At 39.8% G+C, this 22151-nt stretch overlaps 1 protein-coding gene across 3 annotated transcripts in view; it reads right to left on the bottom strand.

Moving 5' to 3' along the window:
- LHFPL2 (LHFPL tetraspan subfamily member 2) overlaps positions 1-19972 on the bottom strand; it is a 114634-nt gene extending 94662 nt beyond the window's left edge. For 2 of the 3 annotated variants that reach the window (XM_079330209.1, XM_079330210.1), the window contains exon 1: positions 19765-19972. The gene's annotated coding sequence lies outside the window, so the exon portion shown is untranslated. Of the gene's footprint in view, positions 1-12928; positions 12947-19764 lie in introns of those variants that run through there. The other variant, XM_079330212.1, reaches the window with a different exon arrangement.
- Between the last annotated feature and the right edge of the window lie 2179 nt (positions 19973-22151).

Below are 22151 nucleotides of genomic sequence, written 5' to 3' on the forward strand. Positions count from 1 at the left end.
ATGTGAAGCATGACAGCCACCTCATTTTTAATCAGAACATCTTTTTTTACCTGCAACTGGTGATGAAGACTGGTGCTAGATTCTGATACAGAAAAAAATGCATGTTAGAAGTGCTCATGTTTTGGCACCAGTGCAAGAAAGTCTCCAGCCCAACAAAGAGCTGTCTGCTGAGCTGTCAGTGTCATGGGGCAGGCAGGCAGGCGGGCTGCTGCACCATTGTCTCATTAGATGAGCATTTCAGAAACCAGATTCCTCCCAGTTTTACAGCATGAGCAATTTAATGTTAACTCTGTGCATGGAACCATCAGCTATGTTAAAAACTTCACCCACAGTATCACCAGAATCAGGGAATTAAGTGTTATTTGTTAGAATATTTTAGAAGTATGTCATGTGCATCCCTTGTTTATCACTGTGATGCATTCTTCATATTTAAGGCTTCCTTATCTCCAGGGAGCTGAAAAACATCGAGTGGCTCCAGTAAAAACCAAAGGAAGATGTACTGCTTGCTATACCTGACTGCTTTCTATTATAGATCAAAGGGAAAAAACATGGGTTTTTTAACATGCTGGGATTAAAGGTAAAATTCAGCTATTCTCTACCATACCTTTTGCTTTTGGTGCTTGCTTTAAAATCTTTACTTAGATCTGTGTTAATATATGTCAGTTTTTCCAAAAAGATTTTCAGAAATTAATTTATTTTAAGTTTTGCTTTTTAGAATTGGTATTCCTCTCTTGAAGAAATATTAGAAAAGCCTCTGCTTTTTGCATGTTGAGAAAATGATCTCCAGCAGTGGAGATCACATGTTTGAGCAGGTGACTTTTTTTTCAGAGATTTCTTTTTTATAATTGTAAATACTTTAATTGAAAAATATAGTTTAAATTAGTTTATTGGATCATAAAGAATCAGCAATAGAATTCAGACCACCAGGTTCCTAGTTATTATTAATGTAAATCTTAAAAAAGTTACTTCTGTGTAGAGTTGTTGTTGGCTAGTAGCTATTGTATGTATTTTCAGATCAAAGGAAATGAGCTGCAAATAGGGTTTTTTAAGTAAATGGCTTATACTTTCTGAACATTGTAAATGTTAATCTTTAAACATATGGAATCAAGGGGTTAACTTCTCTTAAGTGATTATTCAGAGTGGTTAAATATTTTGCCAATTAAGAAGTGGCAGATTTTATCTGACTTACTAGACCGGGGTGGGATTGTTAAAGCTTAATCATTTACAAGCTACGTTTACTGTAAGGGGTAAGTGTTTATTGACTGAACTCTTGGGTTGAACAGAATTATTTCTGAATTACCATGGGATCTAATTTTATTTCATGTTGTTGTCAGAGAAGTGTTGTGGGGTTTTTCAGTTTTTGTTTGTTTTTTCACTTTGCAAAACATTGAAAATACTCTTAAGTTACCAATGCAAGTAACTAAAAAGCTGTGGAGCTTTGCTTACTAGAGATACAGATGACAGATGCCCAGAAACACAAATGCATGTTTTGGAAGTGCATTCATTTGAATTAAAGCCAACTCATTTGTGTATGAGTTTAAAATTTGGACTAACTTTGAAACTGCTTCAGATTTTCCCTGTACTTATTGAAAACTGAACACTGTGTATAATAGGAAAACAGTATGCTGGCTGCATGAGGACTAATTAAAAGTATATGCCTATCAGGTTTTATCTGCAACACCTGTAATAGGAGTTGGACATGGAGAGGAAAGCTAGAAAGAAGAGTCAGGTTAATTCCCTCTCCCTCTCCCCCTCCCTCTCCCTCTCCCCATCAGGACTTTTTGCACTTCAAAGTGCAATCCCCCCCCAAGGGACAGTGTTCACAAGTACTGTACGGTACACAGATAATCCAAAATCAGACACATCAAAACCACTGGTTTCTTGCCTCTATACAAATACACACAGCTAGAAACATAACTCATCTTCCGACCAAAAAGTAAAAAGCCTCCTCTACCTGAGCCAGGGCAACCCTGGTACCAACACAGCCTGTGAGAAGGACTGATTGAGAGGAGCCCTGCCCAGAAGGACTTGGGAGTGTCAGCAGATGAAAAGTCAGACATGAACAGGCAATGTGCTTTTGCAGCCCAGAATGCCAATCATTTGGCTGCATCCAGAGCAGTGTGGGCAGAAGGGCCAGGGAGGGAATTCTGCCCTTCTGCTCTAATTTGCTCTGCTGAGACCCCACCTGCAGTGCTGCACCCAGCTCTGGGCTCCCAGCACAGGAAGGACATGGAAATGTTAGATCAACCCCAGAGCAGGCCACAAAAATGATGAGAGGCTGGAGAACCTCTCCTGAAAGGACAGGTGAGAGACCCTGAGAGAAACAGTTTTTGAGTTAAGGGATGAGAAGGCTCCAGGGTGCTCCACTTTATAGCACCTTCCATCATTTAAAGGGGGCCTACTAGAAAGCTTGAGAGGGACTTTTACAAGGGCATGTGGTGATAGGACAAGGAACAATAGCTTCAAACTTAAAAAAGGGCAAATTCAAGTTAGATATAAAGAAGAAGGTTTTTACAGTGCAGGTGGTGGAACACTGGAGCAGGTTGTCCAGAGAAATGATTGGTTCCCCACTCCTGGAAGCATTTAATATCACAGTTGAAGATGTCCCTGCCCATTGTATGGGCGTTGGACTAGATGACCCTTAAAAGTAACTTCTAACTCAAAGCATTCTGTGATTCTATTAAACAGATTCACACCTCATCAAACTAGAAGGGCAGAACTGCTATATAACTCAAGCCATATGACTTCACCAAAATAATTCAGCATTGAACTACAGTTTATTTTTCATGGCGGGGAAAAGTTAAGGAGAGAGGGAATTGCAATCTTGATTTTAGCATTGACCTTAACTTTCTTACCCTGTCTCAGTCCACTATAGATTTTTAAGGCTCTTCTCCACTAAACAATGAACATCATCTTTGATACATAGGATTAGCAGGTTATTCCAGTAGCAATTGTACAAGTGCCAAATATATGCTATCAACTCTACTCCTAGGCAGAGTACCTCATTCTTATTCTCTGGATTTGTGACAGGTTTTTCCTCTTATCCTTGGGTCTTTTCCTATCTGTTGACAACTTATGTTGAGCTGATTATCTGCTGTGATCCTCTTTTCAGAGTTGCCACATTTCCACATGTCATGCCCATAGTGTTATTCATATTCCTTATCAGAATGACTTTGACTTCAGAATTTCCAACCTGTCCACATCACTATCACTTTCTGTTGTCATCCCACTACCCACTGCATGTTATTAGCATGGAAAGCATTAACTTTTTCTATTACTGGTGATTTTTGAACACTCTTTTTATGTTGCAGGTTGAACAAGAATTAATCCAGAAACATATAATGCTCCACTGCTCTAAAGTCAGGCTGCCTGACCACAGGGTCTTTTAGGGCCTTGCAAGCTCTGGTTTTGTGACTCTGAAGAGGGTTGCACAGGTAATGTGATTTTTGTTGCCAATAAAATCATTAGTGAAGAGACAGCAGCTTATCTGCAAATCCAGCTAAACAAGAACAGCTCCATACTTACAGTTACATTACAAATCAAAGCTGATACTTTGATTTTGCTTTGCTTTGTGAATAAAAATGGTTGTTGCAAGTTTAAGTACTTCACCTAAGCCTATTACACATATTTATCCATCAACTGAACTTGTCATTTCAAAAAAAAAAAACCATAATCTACATAATTTAGAAATTTTCATTAGCTGAATTTTCCAAAAGGCTGTAGCAGTCAGCATTCATATTATACACTTATTCTACTGCCAATTAATCCCACCAAAGACAGCCCAACATCACATACAAAGCCTGCCTTTTCCAGTATTTCTATCCAGTCCACCCAGCACCTTTTCCCTGGAGGAAGAAGAGCACAGTTTTCAACGCAGTGCCCACTGCTTGAGCGTGAAATACTGCTGTCTACCACAACTTGATGCAGAAGGTCAGGGCTGAAACTACCGACAATGGGACCCAGTAATCATTCCTAGTGTATCACTGCCTGCTAACATCAATCTGCTCTTCCCCTCTCAGGCAGCAAGGGCTGTTCAGGACTGACAGCACAGTTCACTCACACACCTGTACATTCAGCTGTCTCCCTAACCTCTCCTCCCCAGCAGACCATAACAAAACACAGATCCAGTCCATAAGTCCATTGTACAACATTAGGTCATCACATGTAATCTAATAAACTAGAGACAGAACACTTATGTCATATTCTAGTCTTTGAAACTTCTCCAAAAGAAAAAAAAAAAAAAAAAAAAAACATGGGAAAAGTGGCGAGGATGGGGATGTAAATAGCATTAACAGAACAGAAAACTTAACTGCTCAGCTTTTCCAAATTTTCTGAATGCACTTTCTTTGGCCTTGATGATTTTAATGGATTCTGTTTATGGCTGTAGTTATGGGACTGGAGCATGTTTTCCTACAGATTTGTGATAAGGGCTACAGTGCCTATTCCAACTACAGAACAATACCAATTATAAGTATCTTGCTGGTTTTGCTCTTGCATTTACAGTTATTCCATTCATATTAATGCACGAACTGTAATGTGCAGTTCAATTTTCTTCTTACAGAAAAAGCTCAACAGCCCTGAGAACAGTGGTCAGGACAATCAAACTCAAGGGGCAGAGTTTTGCCTTCTAAAGAAGATTTGTAGGTGACTCCTCAGTATCCAAAGACTGTAGTCACCTGTGAGGTGAAATAGGATGGAAACAAGTTCGGAGAGCAAACAAACAAACCACCGAAACAAACAAACAAAACCAACCAAAAAACCAAGCAAACAAAAACCCCCAACCAAACCCCAAAAGCTGAAACAAAAAACCAAGCAAAGAAGTCCCAAAACAAAAAATAAAAAACCCCCAAACACAACAAAAACAAAAAAAGTCCAAACAGGAATGGATCTATTAAGCAAATCTCTCTCTCATTTCACTATCATCTACACCCATTTCTTTCACAAATGCTTAACATAAGCTTTATTGCTTGACTAAAAGAATAATAAATACAGGCTCTAGAGAACTGAAAGCAGTAGGAGATAAAAAAATTCAAGATACCAAAGTGAACATGCACTTTTTTGAAGCAATTATCTTTCAGCTGAAACAAGACATGCTCAGTTTTAAACGCATAATTTCAATACAAAAATCAATATTTGAAATTTTATCAAGAAACTGACACAATTCAATTTTCTGCTGTTCTGTTCCTATCAAAACAAAGCCCAACTTAAAATCTAATTTTCCATCATCTGTTATAAGAGGATAGTAAAGATATTATTGCAGTCTGTTTCAGAATAAAACAGTTCACAGAACATGCTTTAAAAAAAAATTCCTACCTATAAATGAAAGACCAACTGATACATTACATGTTTTCCTAACTGCAAAATAATGTCCCTCAGTTATGTTTCACAATACTGAGGTTTCTGAAAAGCACTTTTTCTCAATAGCAGCCATGCAGAATATGGACAAGTTGAGAAATGGTTGCTCCTTTAAAAGTCAACCCATTTAAACATTCATGCAATTAAAAGCCTAATAGTTCAACAATGCAATGAATAAAGTAACTGCAAAAAGAGATGAGCTAACTTGGCCATTACAAACTTGCGTGTTCATTTTTTGGCAACATTAATCTTTCTAAAGTATCAACTGTAAATGCACAAACTACAAATGAAAGCAGACAGAATCACAGAAAGCTTCCTCAAACCATGAAGTAAAAGAATGCCTCTTAACTTCTAAATTTGTATTTACCAGGGATAATTAATGTAATTAACTATACTTCCCGTCAATGTGCCAACTCACCTCTTAAGGAAACACCAGAAGATTGTATGACTAAAAATGCAGTTGGTCACTGAGTTATCTGAGAAGTACATTGTGAGCAATACTCATTAATTCACAAGAGATCTGAGGTTTTGGAAGAGGAATGGAAATACTCATCTATTCCCTCTGTTCAAAAAATTTTGCAGTAACATTCCCATTTTTTAAAGCAGAGGTCATGTTTGCTTGTTTTCAGCAAGCTCATTGCCTATTGGTTACATTTAAAATTTCCAGTGAATGATTACATAAACCATCTGACATCATCACATATGAACATTTCCTACACATGGAGAATGAAAGGGCTTAACTATACATCTACATATCTAAGTACTGCCATGTAGATTCTGCTTATTAAAATGAATATTTGGCAAATATTTCCATTACAACTTGCAACACAAGTTCTAACACAACTTCTACTAAGTCCAAGAACTAGTAAACTTTTACACTAATGAAGCTAAAGTTCATCTAAAAACAACACAATCCCCACACATAGATCTCAGAGACTGGAGATAGGGAATAGTCTGCTCAGTCTAGGTCAATGCAAGACTGCTCACTACAGCACTTCTTTCTGAACAAAGCAACCCACTTAATTTTATCGTATCTGACTAATACAATTTTTGGTATTTGATGGAAAACAGCTCCAGAGAAAATTATTTCAATACAAAAAGTAACACTGACACACAGCCCACATTTTCTTCATTTTATTATCACCTTGCTTCTTTGACTTAATTTCATCACTGTCCATAAACACCATTAAGAGTAGTTTTGTTTTTCTCATAAATCACCCCACCAACCCTTTGATTCTTTTGATACCTTCTTCTTAATTCCTGTGAGTCCATCAACAAACTTTCGTAACAGGCACCTTGAAATGCCTGCAATTCAAGCAAATGTAAATGTACTCTGGAACAAAGAAATGTTTATAAAACAGGAGAGCAGCACTTTTTCTTTCCTCCCCTTTGTTGGTCCCAAGAATATTTTTGCATACAACTAGAACTCATCTTTTTTCATTACTACCTGAAACCCAGATCTTACAGATATTCTTTAATAGTTTTTAGGTTTCTCAGATCCATTTTTTTTTAAACTGCATAGCTGCATAGTATTAAATATTGTATTCGAAGATAAAACTCAGTTTCTTCCTCTTACTTTGGGCCTTTGGGAGGCTCGCTGATGAATGAGGGATGATACTATGATGTCTATATCTGATGTTATTTTCTTCACAGATTTCTGTCCTGAAAAATCCTTCATTAGTTGTTCTGCATGCTAATTATGGTCAAACATTACTTTTTTCACATGTCCAGTCAATCAAAATTAAGACTGTGGCTTTTTATGAGACTGAAAATACATCTCAAAAGTTACCAATGTAACAAACAATCATATTATTATAAATATCAAATATCATAAAAACTGAAACACACAACAATTTGCTTTATAACATTTTCCAAACAGTACACATGTTTATAAATTTAACTATTCATATATTTAAACAGCTATCTATCTTGTGCTGGAACAAACCAATGCGTAGGTGGTGAATCTTCCAGCTGAGCTGTGTAAAAACATTAGTACACAGAAAAATAAGTGAAAAGGAGCCAAAATATCTCCCCTCTACAGGCAGAAAATTATTTAAGCATATGAAAAAACACAGTCATTAGGGAAAATAGTTTATCTTCTGTTTCTGAAAGGATATAATAAATAACAGACATAACTACAGTGTGGGCCATGTTTAGGAAATCTGTGAGGTCTCTTGGACCACACACTCCCTTCAGAAAGTCACACATACTAGTGATGAAGCAACTCACACACTCAGGGCAATGCTCAGATCACTTACATATGGCTGGAAAAGAAGAGAGCCACTGAATGGTTACCAGCAGCAAGAACTACCACCATTGCCAGACTCAACACCAGCTATCCCAATGACATTTGAGGATGCAGGAATAGCTACAGCTTGCTTCACAGGCTTGAACTCCCCAATAATCCAATGCAAAGAGGAGAAACAAAATTATTTTTAGACCAAGTCCTCTGTTGACTGCTTCATTTACTTTTTAACACTTCAAGATGCAAAAGCCCTCAGAACTACAAAGGTCTCTGAGCCACAGTCAGCAACCAAAGAAGTGGATATGGATGATATTGTGCCAGCCTACAAAGCAAAGGAAAAGGAAAACCAAACTACATCCTGATTGTGTTAAATTAGAGAAGGAGGAATATGAAATTTTTCATTCAACAGCTGCCTCTACTCCAACTGGCTGACAGGTTAGGTATGTCTGCCTCTTCCAGTAAACAAATGTATCCTATCTTCAAAATAAGATAGATTACATATCAGCCATTCAAAAAACTTGGCTCTCAACAGATCCATAATCCAGGTGGATGGACCAACTACTGATTCATTTATGAGGGCATGTGAACTTCAAAGAAAAAAGGAGGAAAAAAAACACACAAAAAAAATCAAGCTTCTGCAGCATGGACAGTTTTATGCTGACTATAGCCACAAATAGAAGTTTTCTGCTTTAAACCTTTATCTCAGTCAAATGAAAATACACACACACAAATAAAAACAACCAAAATAAATGATACACAAACAAATTAAGATTCAAAGCTTAAAATCAGCTTCTACTCACTAAGGACAATGCTGAGCAGAAATGTTAATTCCTCTCTTACACAAAGACTGTATTACATTATTAAACCATTAATAGCATGCATATGTTAAAACAACAGAAACACATAATTCAAACTAATTAAATTCAGATCTACACGGACATATAACTCATCCAGGATCAAATACTTATTTTATATATGCAAAACCAGAACAGTAGTGTACAGCAAAGAGACTTTAACAAGTTGCCATTTGAAGCAGCAGATAGAAGACGTAGGTGGACCTATTTGTTGTTCCTTAATCAGGACACCAGCTTCACTGCAAGACCACAAAAAGACTACTTGTATCCTCATGTAATGAGATAAATGCAAATCAAGAGATGCTCTCAAGCAAAATCAAGATGCCTGTGGATATCCAAAGGCAACAGAATGCTCCCTGACTTGAGCAAAGAAGCTCACAAAGAGACAACTAGCATGAGAGATCTGCAGGTTTTGCCAGGAGAAACCCAGATTTTGGAGTCTGTCTGTTGAGCCCAACATCCAGCTTTGCACTGTCACTTGGACCTTCTGCCTCTCTTTATGACTACAGTGCCCCATGCATAGAACTCTTCAACATGTCTCTGCATATTAAGCCCTATTAAATGCTTAGTTGTTCCCATTCAGTATAATGTGGGTTTTTCTATTCTTACAAATTAGATTTACAAATTACAAATTTAGAAAAAGCAGATGTTTGACCATACCTGCTTCCTCTTTAAATAAGAAGATACATAGTGATGTTCCAAGCTTCTTAGGCTATGCAGAAAACCACAGGAAACAAACTTACAAACAAACCTCTGCTTTCTAAAAAAGAAACTTCGTATTTCTGAGAATTTGCATGAGGAAGGACACATAATGGTCTTAGTCAGACCACAAAAAGTAAGAAGATAATTTTGTTTCCCCCCAGACTGCAAACTACTTCACCATACATTGGGACTGTAAGTGCTCATTCCTCAATTATCAGACCAACTTCCTCCAACTTGTAGCATCTGAAGACCTTTGGTGAGAATAGGGAGTAAATTACACTTCTGCAAAGACGGCTGTACATATACTGCTGTCTTCAGCTGATAAATGATGCCTCTGGCCAGACTGTACTGATGTACAAGATTTTAATTAACCAGTGCTCCTTAATAGCATTTCACACTATCAGATACAAAAGAACACAACAAAGTAATGATAGCACTGATATTGATCAGTTTTTGTTCTGTCCTTCCAGAAGAGGAAGATACATCGGAAAGAGAGATATTTGCTTTCCAAATTATTTGGTTTGTTTGATTCAAATCTGAACTTTTCATCCTCGTTGGAAGAAAAGAAATTACTTAATGAATATCTGAGGTCAATGAACAATCATGATAGCTACCTAGATACAAAGACACTTTCTTTTTTCTTTTTTTTCCAGCATAACTCAACAGCAAAAGGCTAAATGGAGAAAAACCATTACAAAGATTATTTTTTTGCTTAATGTTTTCACACATCACATCCAAAGTATGAGCCTCTCAGATGCATTCCCCAAATCTCTGGCAAAGAACCTTGCACTATTCTTCAGCTAGATATCAGCTTTAGTTAGATATCTAAACTGCAGCTTCAGTTGTAAGTATAATTAGCTATAGACAGCTGAATGTCTCTCTGTCCATACAGGAGAAGTATTTGAGTTCAACAGAAAAACTAGAAAAATTTACTGCCTAAACAGAATGGTTTCTTTTATCAGTTCCAAAATACCCAGCTGTGATGCTGTTGGCTGTGACTAACTGAATTTGGCACAACTTTAATAATCCTTCAGAGGAGGGAATTCTATTTGCTATATGCAAATACATCATCAGTTCAAATATTTGCAGGTATAAAATGACATTTGAACAAAAGAATCCTTCCAGGGTTTCCTGCAGTCTATTCTTAAAGTAGTCAGAAAACAACTTTGCTGTACTAACATTAATTAATGCTCACTCAGTGTGTAGAGATCAAAGTAGTTACTATATACAAACATCCCAACAATAACACAACCACACTCACAGTTATTTACAACAAACTTCAACAGTCTCACCTACACAAACCTAAATGTTGCCTTTCTGCTTGCACCTCCAAAGCCACACACTTCAAATAAAGCCCACTCTGGTATGTGAAGCAATGTTTACAAGTTAAAGTACAATCAATTTACCCCAACAGCAGGTGTAGTTACAGACTGCAGAGGCTCAGGAAGGAACTTCTTGATCCTTGTATGATCCTCGCTTCTTCAACCCTGACTCCACTGCAGTAGCACAGGACAAATCTGGGAAGTCAACAACCAGTAACACAGAATAACTTAATATCTGGTATAAAACACCCTCACTCCCACTATGATCACTGCACAGGCTTTCTACCTCCTCCCTCTATACTGCTCTGTCCCCATCAGAGAGGCAAAATTTTTCAGTCTTTAACTCTACTCTAACTCTGCAGGGAACCTCATGTAGGATGTGCTCATGTAAGCAGTTAAAATGTATCTACAGCAGAAGGGAGATGGGCAAAAACCCAAAAAACTTTCATATTAAATACAATTTCACACACACGTAGGAGAAAATAAATCAGAAAAGCCAAGCTAGGATTACAGACATAGTTGCTTATATTGCCTAAATGAGACAATATGTATTATCTCATCTGGCAGTTTAACATGACTGAAATGAAACATAATTTGCAGTTGACGCCAACTGGCAGGAGACAAATGTTCATGGTAATCTTTGTGTTTTATTAAGAAAGTTCTTCTGTCTTAAATTACACGGAAAATAGATTGGAAGCTTTTGGTCTAAAAAGTACAAGGACTGCAGATGCTACCCTGAGCTGTTAACTCATAGAAAAATGTGTCTTGAGTTTTTACAAATCTAAAATTATGCCAGGTCAAATCTTCTACCCAGTACCTTTATCTCCAAGAGCAGCCAAAAGCAGATGTCTGGGGAAGAGCATGAGAATAGTGTAATCGTTTAGCCATACTTTCCCCAAATATGCTTGTCTCCAATAATTTGCAGCTCAGGGAGTTTCAGAGCCAGAGGTCATGCTTATGTATTTAATAATCTCTTACAGACTCTTTTTTCCATTAATTTTGTCCAGTTTCACTTAAAATTGGCATAAATTTAAGTATACACAACATCCTGTGGAGTTACACAACTTAATATATGTGCATGACAAAATTCCTCTTTTTGCTATTCCAAATCCAACACCTGTTAGTTTCATTTTCATGCTCATTGGTTCTTGAACTGGGAGAGAAAATGAACAACTTATCCCTAAGCCTCTCACCAGGCCATTCATTTATTAATAAAAAGTATCATCACATCCCAGTTGTCTCTTCTCGTCAGCAATTTAACTGCTAAAGAGGACACAGCACTGAAAAGAAGATCCTAATTGTGTCAGTAAGTATGAAGAGGATCCTGTTTTGTTTTATTTTACATCATTAGAGCTTCAAGACAAATATATTCTTAACTGAACAAATAAAATAGATGTGAAGTAAAGAAAGGCAACCCCAAGAAAAGCAACAAAAATAACTGATGTACAAAACCCAGCGCCTGTGAGGTGAAAAACAATATGCTATTATAGTTTAAAAAACACAATATACAAAAAATAATTACTTGCTTTGTCCTAGACAGAGGTAGGATGAGTATTAAATTCCTACAGGAAAGGTATGAATTGGATAACACACAAAGAACATTTTCACATGTCATGATGATGTAAGGGAGACCACTGAGCTCCTTAGAACAAGTCCCAGATGACAGATACATATGATCCTAATCTGAGGCAGAAGAATGGGGTAGATGATGCCATAAGGTATCTTCTAGTCCTATCTTTGTATGAGCTTCTTGGGATGTCAGGCAGAATCTCTTGCTCTCAATGACTTAACAACAACAAAGTAAGAAAAAGGAAGGGGGTGGCATTTAAAGGGAACTGCAGGGTTGATTGCCCTGGAAAAAAAGAAGTAACAACCTGCTCACAAATAATTTATTGAGACCCTTTCCTTGCCCAGCTCCAAGGAGGCTGTAGAAAAAATGAAGGACCACCAGCCAAGAGCTGGAGATACTTTGCCGAAAATGTGGACTTCTGTTATCTTTGACCTTGCCTGGATGTTCTTTAAATGTTTTTTGGAAGTGGAGGCATATCACAAACAGTACAGTGCCTGTGAGTCTGTGAGACAGTCCTGATGCACTCTTAAAGATTGTTTATCTACTGTGCAATACATGCAGTGAGCAACAGAAAAGTAAGGTAAACTGTTGATATAGGCTGGCCAAGCATCAAAACAAGAAAATTCCTAAAGCTCTGTTTTAGACAGCACTTTCACTCTTTCACATTAACATGTACCATTCTTGCAGTTGCCAAGCTCAAGAAATCTGTACTTCAAATTCGGCTGTGATAAAAGGCAAGCTCTAATTCAGGCTGTCAAGGCTGTCATGGAACGTGGTCTAGGCCACTTAGATGTAAAGACTGGTGGAAGGTAATTGCGCTGATTTTATGCAGTCACGATCATGACTAACAATTGAATAAACACATATACGCAACACAAACCTCATCCACATTTCTCCAAACTGGATACCTCTGCTGAATAATCTACCATCTCAGCATCACAATCAGCTGAGCAGTCCATGGGATATCTTACATGCCAGCTGTCATGGACTATGTCTATTAGTACCTTTAAAAGCCCTAAAACAGAGAGAAATGAGACCTTTGTTAACTCCTTAAAGACAAGCCATACCAGAGAAAAAATATCTGGAGAAAAATCAATACACAGAGACAGAGAAAGAGAGAGTGGAGAGATATAAGAATGCATGAAATTATTATGTCAAATTTGTCCCACCACTTACATTGAACATAAAACAATTTTCTAAGAACACAGAAACATATCCACATATATGACAGAATATAAAAATAAAATATATCCTACTATTTCCAAGATGTAAAATAAAAGAATGCATTGCCATATTTAAATGAGAACTTACATTTAAAATTTTCTTTTAAACTTTAAATTATTTAGGCCTGCCTGTGCAGAATGACACTCAAGTTTTATCAGGCGGCTATTCTGAAATAGTTACAATTGCCAAAATTGTCATGATGGGCATGTATACTACTGCATTATTTTCTGTTAAAAGTTTCATGGAAGGCTGCAAGAACTAGAGTATTTGCACAAGAGATACTATCCAATATTTATATTTCAAGCATAATTCAGTACGTATAATTCATCAGTACCAAACAGTTGTGCAGAAGGATGCTGCCATCTTTGCACACAGAGACCTCTCTCAAGATATTCTGTACAAATACTGCTTTAGTTGTCATGACTGTCACTCACTCTTCCTCATGGGAATGGGGAAGAGATTTAGGGGAGGGAAATTTTAAAACTCATGACGCTTTAATAAGCAAATCAAAAGCCATGCATGTAAGCAAAGCAAGACAGGGAATTCAATCAATGCTTCAAATGTGCAGGCCAGTGTTCATCCATCGCCGGTAGAGCAGGGCTCCATCACAGGTAACAGTGACTTGGGAAGACAAACACCTTCACTGCAATCCCCTTCTTCTTCCCCCAGTTTTATTGCTGAGCACAATGCTACTTGGTGCAAAACATCCCTGGGGTCAGTCCTGGCTACATCTCCTTCCAACTTCTCATTCACTCCAGTTTACTTGCTTTCAGAGCGTGGGAAGCTAAAAAGTCCTTGATGTGGTGTGACTACAGCTTAGCAGCTACAAAAACATCACTGTGATATCAACACCAGTCTCATACTAAACCCAAAACATAGGACTATATCACCTCTTATGAAGGAAAAGAACTCTAACTCAGCTGAAACAAGAATATCAGCAAATTCCTAGTATCTGACAAAATATGTACTCTTATCAGCAACATCTTCTCTTCAACAGGTACTTTAACTGCAGGAACAGTAACTATTTACAATACTGCAATATATGTATATATACAACTTATTAAACAATAAATAAAAACCCTCATCCCTTTATATGAAAGTATTTTTGGCACAGCCTTCCCTTCACACAATTATTATTTGCACATCATGTGTCAAAGTAAAGCACACATGCTAAGAGACAAAATGAGAGTATATAACTATTAACCAACATATAATATTCGTATATTATCGTCACCACCACACACTTTAGTGATGAGGTGAGGTTTAGACAAATGGAAGTTCAATAAAAAGTCTGAAAAACCTGTTTACAATGATTCCAGACACAAACCTTGCAAGCTGCAATTCACTTGACCTATGTAAACTGATTCAGCTTTCAGATAATCTCCCAGTGAATACTATTGCAAAATCTATAAACACAGATGGCACCAACTGGCACCCTATCTGCAATCTCAGCAGAAGATCAAATAAATAGAGAGACTGAATTTATCTTCCCACATCACAGGTGATTCTTTCCAAACAGGTTTAAGGGATTATCAATGAAAGCTGAACCAAGAAAGTTCTGTCACAGCTAGCCAAAGTCTCAACCACACTGAGAGAAATCACTCTGCACAAAGATTTAAAAACTGTATGGCTTTTAATAAAGTAATACAGAATTCAGTTCAGACCAGGGTCTGGTTATAATTGCTACAATTACCATATTGACCATTTTTATTAGCAGTAAACTCACAGGATTTTCTCCTAAAGCACCCTTACAGAAAAACCTACTTGGGATCAAAAAGAATGAAAAGGCTGACAAGGTACAGTTAAACTTTAAGGTAAGTATCAGTTGTACCATTAAAGAATCTACAAAACTTACTGCTATTAATCTGGAATGGAATAACAGCATTAATACTTATTGCTATATGTCAGAAATTATGTACAAGAAGGCATACAACACATGCAATGTCAGGTGTCAGCAAGCATGAAGATCACTTAGTCAACTCTAAAGCTACTACCGTGTGTGTAATTAAAATCCAAGACATAGACATTCACCAGGAAGATGTTAGATACCACATAGAACGATTCAGTCCAAAAATACCTTCACCATCTTTAAGATGACAGTATTAAGACAAAGAAATCTGAAACAGAGCAATGACACCAATGATATAGGAGACTGTACAGCTGCTTTAGTAATATTGCTTCATTGATTGTTTCTCAGCAATAGAAGCTGTTAAAGGTGAAAAAAATCAGCTAAAATTAGCCTTCCTTGTGTGTCTGGGTTCATTTATTATAGTACTGTCACGGCTGCAAAACAAAATTATGCTTTCTCTTTTTTTCTCTTTCTATAGTATTTCATTCTCATGGTTTATCAGTTAGTTCCTGTGTTTTCACCATGCAGTTCAGCAAAACTGTTAAAGAAATCCCAATCAACAAAATATAAACCAAAATATGTAAGAAATATTTTAGGGAACAAATTGCTGCAGCATTCCTCTCATGCACCAATGTCTTAAATATTCTGGATTCTTCTCTGAAGACCCCACATTTAACTTAACAGTAGAGGTCCAAGCTCAAAAAGACAGTATGATCACAAGAACCAGAGGACAATGAGAACTGGAGAAATTAATGTTAAGCAACAGACCATACTTTTTTGGTTTTTTGTTTGACTTTTAAAAATTACATTAGTGAATAAGAAACTGGAAGCTATTGATTATGTGAGTAGCACAAGGGTCTCTAAATATCTTTGCCGTGATTTATTTATACTCAGTCATGGATATTGTAACTGTCCTATTGCTATATACACTGTCACAGATCAGAATTTCAGATACATTCCCGATCCACTCACATAGATGGGGTACATTGACAGTCAGCTGTTTGCTATTGCAGCAAATTTATAATTTAATTACTTTTCCACTGTGTATTTAGTTTTGGAATTACCTTCCACAAAAGTGTCTTTTAAGAAAATACTTCTAGGAAAATTGATTACTCTCTAATTAACTGATGTTGCAATGCTTACCCATGGTTAATATCTCACCTGCTAGAGTTGTAAGGAGAAACAAAGGAGAATTTTAAAAAAATTAAGACCTTGCATGCTTTTCCAAAGTGCATTCCCTTCTTCCAGCAGCATAAAATGAAAATACTACTTTACTTTACAAGACAGTAAAATATTACTTGTTTAGACAGTATCTGGCTACATCACCTGAGCAATTTTAAAAGGCAAGGGATAACAATACTATTTTTTAAATCTGAGCTTTACAAACACCCTACATTCTGCTTTATTCCAATTCATCATATTAGGACAGTGGTTTTGGAAGAATATATCCTGTTAGTTTTACTTTGCCAGGGAAGATTTTAGACACCAAAAGTCAGGAGAATCCTGTCAATTTTCAAGAAAGCTGAAAAGCCAGAAAGGAGAAATAATCTAAGCAAAAGTCTTCAGTATTATTTTAACAGACTTGTTAACTACAATCACATCAGCATATGGTATTTGCATCAAAAAAGGGCTCTGGGAAACAGAACACCTTCCAGCCGCTTGCCACCTCTACCCTTGTTCCCAAATGTGTTCAAAATGCTGACACCCCAAAATTATTTATCCTGTAGGCAGAATGCAGAGAAATGGAACCCTTGAGAGGGAAGGGAGGCACTGAAAACACAGAGGAAAGCAGGACAAAGGAAGACACAGAAAGCCCTTGTTCACAGGGAAGGAATGGGGACATCAAACAGTTTCTCTTATTGCCACCAGCAGTCAGAAGCTGAGCACTGCTCTCCTCCCCACAGGCTGGATGGTGTGAAGGGTCAGCCAACAAGAGGAGCTGTGTGTGCTTGTGCCCGGGCATGAACACACACGTGTGTGTGTAGGAGGTGAGGACAGCTAGGGACAGTGGAGCAGCCATCCTCGCCTTCCCACTTCAAGCTTTAACAAACAGCTCTGAGGCAAACAGCAGCTTTACCAGCAGCTATTCCTACATGGAGACACTCTTTCCTTTTCATCTTGTAAACAAGCTGGGTATAAGATGCTGAGGGTAAAATTCCTAGATACTGGATTTTTTGCCTGTAGTAGATAACCAGAAATCTTACATTAGCTAGGAGCTGCCATTCCTTTGTTCAATACATCCCCTTGTTGCAACCACCACTTCTCTTTTACTGGGGAGCGCTCCTGTGGGCACTCAATGTCTAGCAGAGTAGAATCTTCTGGAAAGACAAATTTTGATGAATAAAAATTCTGTTCTCCAAAAGACTCAGAAAAATAATGAATCCTCCTTTTCATGTACTTATTCTTGAAACAGCAACGTCTACAACATATGCAAAATAAAACACCAGGTTTCTTGCCTGGTTGCCAACTATACAGTCACCTGCACCTCAGCCAGGTTCTGCTGATGCAATAACACATAGCAGTTAATAAGTCATTGTCCTACTGTACTACAGAACACCACAAGCAATCTTCACAGCTACAAGCTAGAACACGAAAAAGGATCACGGCAATTACTGGCTTCCTTTCAGTCTTTGCCAGCAGTACTTCTGATCCTAACTTACCAGCCCAGCACAATGAAGAGTGTCTCAGAAGATGTGGAAGAACTATGCTTTGATTAAATAAGTAACAAAAGTAACATTCTTACACAGCAATGCTGCATCCATTCCCAGAGATTTACAGTTGTAAAAGTAAATGACACACTACTATTACTTGCCTGACGTGTGGGTACATCATCACACAAACATTTCCCAGAATGTTTAATAAAAACAGATGATTAACTAAAAAAAAAGATAAAGTGGGAAATTTCCTACATACTGATTAAACCCACTCATGACTCAGAAGGAGAAGTCCTGTGAAGAAAGTGATGTGCTTAAAGCTGGAGTGGCTGCAACTAGCACAGCATGAAAAACAGAGCAATGGTCCCATGAAACTCTGCCTGAGATAAAATCCTCTCATTAACAACTGCCTTAACTGACCTAATAATGCATGAGCATGGATAAAATACTCAAGAAGGTCCCAGAGATTAATTTGGATTATATTTCTGCAGTATGTTTTATTCAGAAAAATAAAATTGGATGTCTCTGACATTTTCAATTACCAACTCTTTGTGCACAGAACAAATTTAGGTCTCTACGAATTACTATAAGGACTATAAGGTTTCTGTGACCAAGGTACACCCATGAAAACAACTGGGCCCCTTGCAGGCATGAGCTTGTGCAGTCAGAACCTACTGCAGGATTGGGACCAAGCAGACATCTTCATTAATGGATCTGCAATGGTGCCTAAAAATGTTTCCCTAAGAAAGCCAAGCCTTGTTATTAATATCTATAATATTTTCTTATGGATGAGGTCAGCTGGAACTTTGTAACTGCGCTCACTTATTCCTAGTAATACATTCCTCATTAGGATGCACACACTGGCAGCGTCTCATCTGCTTAGTTGTGGCTTGGTGTAAACCTACTGTGATGGTGCAACGCTGCCGCTCTGCCACCAGGTACTGGGTGCATGTGCACTTGTCTGGACACGGCACTGCCAGCCCATGCTGTTTTACTTGATGTTGCTCCAGTGCACCCACAACTTCTGAATTATGGGATCCAATCCCACCGGTGTGTTACTGAGTGCCTTGGGAGTGACACTTCAACCACCAAAAAACGTGCATCGGTAACCTGTGTCACCTACTTCCCGCCCTTCCCTGAAGGGGCCTAAAACCCAAAATTAAAATTCAAATACACATACAAACATATACATATACACATACACATACACACACAAACACACACAACCTTCCCCCAAAACTGGTCGCAGAAACAAGATGGGTATGAAGAACTCGTCAGCGATGTGAAGGCACCCAGGTGAGCTTTGAACCCTCGCTCCCCGAGGCAGCCTGCGGAGAGCCGAGAAGCTCCCGCGCCCCCGGGCAGAGGCTGCAGGTGCCCGGCCGGGCAGCCCGGCTCCCGCTACCGCCGCTGCCCGTCCCGCACGAAGCCGAGCGAGGCCCCCGACGGGCGGCGCCCCCGGCCCCGCCCCGCTCCTCACGGCGCGGAGGGAGCGCGGCCGCCCCGCGGTGCCGGACGTGTGCGCGGAGCGGCCAGGGCGCCGCGGAACCCGCCCGCTGCACCGAGAGAGCCGCGTCCCGCCGGGAGCGGCTGCTCGGCAGGACCGCCGCGCGGGAGGGAAGGGAGCGGGGAAGGAGGAGAGCGGGGGAAGGAGGGAGCGAGGGAAAGAGCCAGCCTGGCGGCCGCGGGCGCCTGACCGGGTCGCGCCCTGGGTCCGCGCCGCGCTCCCCGCGGGGAAGGCGCCCGGGTGTCCTCCCGCTCTGCCGCTGTCCCGGCGGTAGCCGGGCGGCTGTCGCCGGCGCCAAAGCCCCGTCCTGCCGCCACCTCCGCGCCGCGCCCCGTCCCGCCGCGGCTGTTCCCCGGCCTGTCCCTAAGCCTACAGCCCTGGCCCGGGGGGAGTAACAGCCCGGCCGCCGCTCGAGCAATGAATGGAAGCGCAGCCAGCGGTCTCCGTCCTCCCTCCCGTCCTCCCAGCCCGCACAACTTCACCTCTGCCGGGCAGAGGCGCCTCCTCCGCGCTGGGGCTCCGCTCTCGCCGCCGCCTCCGGCCCGCGCCCCGCCGGGCTCACCTTCCTCCGCTCCCGCCGCGACCATGCACCGAGGGAGGAGGAATGGGATCCCGGCGAGGGCCGACCCGGCCGCCCCCAGCCGGAGGGAGGGAGGGAGCCGCGGCGAGGGGCGGGGAGGGACGGGACGCGGCCGCCCTGCCCTGCTCAGGACCGGCCCCCTCACACTGACGTCCCCCGCTCCCACACCGCCGGCCGCGGGGGAGCGCCCAGAGCGGGGCCGGGCGGGAGCTGGGCCGGGGCGTGAGGGCAGCGCGGCCGTGGGCGGGCTGGCGTGCCCGGGCGCTATCGCGGCCGCGAGAGAGGCTTTGGGAATAATAGCCCGATTAACCGCTGCTCCTCCATCCCGGCGTTTGAACAACCGAGGGCTCTCCATCTGCCCCGTCCCAAAGACAGGCTGAGAACGGGCAGCACGACTGGCATTGTCAGGCCTGGTACTGCCTAATGTACATCGCATCACAGTCTGCCCCCGGACCTAGCCATAGTGGATGCACTGAATGGAGAGCACGAATGGTAAACACAACTCCTCCTGTCTCCAAAAATTCCTCTTAGTGTAGACCTTCAGATATACAATTTACATTGCAAAAGAATGTCTAAAAAGTCTACAGTGCTTCTGCTTTCGAATTTTTCCCCTCAGAACAAATAATTCCCCACCGATATCCCTTTAAAATCATATTTAACACTATTCCAGTTTCAAAGCAGCACTCTGATGACCCAGGCTTTTCCGGAAGTATCTTGAGATGTCCTATGCCAAGCACATATATCTCTTCAAGCAAAGACACTCATTTTAGAGCTTCTGCAGGGAAAATAAAGGTTTAGGCTTGGGCAGGTCTCTGCATGCCTCTGCTATCCCCCACTGTTGCACCCTTGTGTAATATGCTGCTCGTTGTAAGTGCATGACAGGTGTCTAACTTCATACAGCTCAGCTCAGTGTCAACTTCACTTGCTAGATTGGAACTGGCTGTTGCAACAGATAAAACCAGCTGCTACGTTGGTCAATAAAATAAATCACTCTGGGTATCTCAGAGACATAAATGAAGTGCTACATCAGTGCAAAACTTGATTTGCTGCAGCTAAAGCCATCCTCCTGGGGAAAAGGAAGGAGTTCTCTTTTCACAGCTATCAGAAGGGTATCTTTCACAAACACTGCGTTTACTTCATGCTATGGCTTTTGACTAAATTGTCCTTTTACTGCCATTACACAGAGTAATCAGTGCAGGTGATCCTTCAAACTCTGCAAGAGCACATTCCATCTGACTGGACCCAGTTGCTGGATCTGTGCTTTTTTTATTGGTGTCCACTGCTCAGAAAACTGAAAGTCAGCAAGTGTTTTCCCAAGTATATAGGTTGAGGAAGAAAAAACAAATACAAAACTACAAAAATCATGCTCCTGTGGGAGAAACAATAAAAACATATGCGACTCTCTGCACTTACTGAAAACAAAGCATATGCTTTCATGTCTAATTATTGTCCAAACTTGTGTCCTCACATTACTTTTCCTCTTTTTGGACAAGTCATCAAATGAAACATTCTAAAAGAAAAAGTTTTATTAGAGACATTTTTTAATGGTCCCATTATAGAGTCTGAAAATTCATTTTCTACAAAATAGGGCTGTCTTTGTAAAGCTGAACTCTCTGTGACCTTTGAGAGCAGCTACTTTAACATACAATAGGAGACAACTCAATAGGTCTGTCCAAAAATAAACATCTCTTTAAAGAATATTTTAACCCTACAGACTTCACATAAATGGCACACTGACAACATTATTTAATAATACGAAATTAATGTAGTAGTCATATTAGTTTTCAAAAAGCTATGAGGCCTTTTTCATTCCATTTTTGCAGTGCACTTTGAGCTAATATCCATAATACATAGGTCTGCTACTTTTAGATCAGTTTTTTTCTAAACTAGACACATGCCCCATGCTATTTCGAAAAGAACCATGATACTACAACAATAATGTGAAACCAGAAAGTATAAAGTCTGCACTGCAAATATGCAGTAGCCAAAAACAGTTTTCTCAGTATTACATTTTTAAAAGACATATCTATTAACTCTTAAAAAGATAAAGTGAAATGCTAACTGATTTAACAAAGTTTGCCTAGAATGAAGTATTAAAGCATTCCTTCTATCTTCATTTATGAAGTCAGTTTTTAAACATTTACACTCACATGTGTCCAAATCACACGTAAGTCTCACAGCAATTAACAAATTGGATATAAAGAGTGATGTTGTGATGGTTGCTGCAGTATTGGATAAAGTGGCAGCAGCAGCTTTATCTTCCTCCTCCATTAATTGTTTAAAATTTGT

Source organism: Erithacus rubecula (genome assembly GCF_903797595.1).
Source record: "Erithacus rubecula genome assembly, chromosome: Z".
Lineage (NCBI taxonomy): Eukaryota > Metazoa > Chordata > Aves > Passeriformes > Muscicapidae > Erithacus > Erithacus rubecula.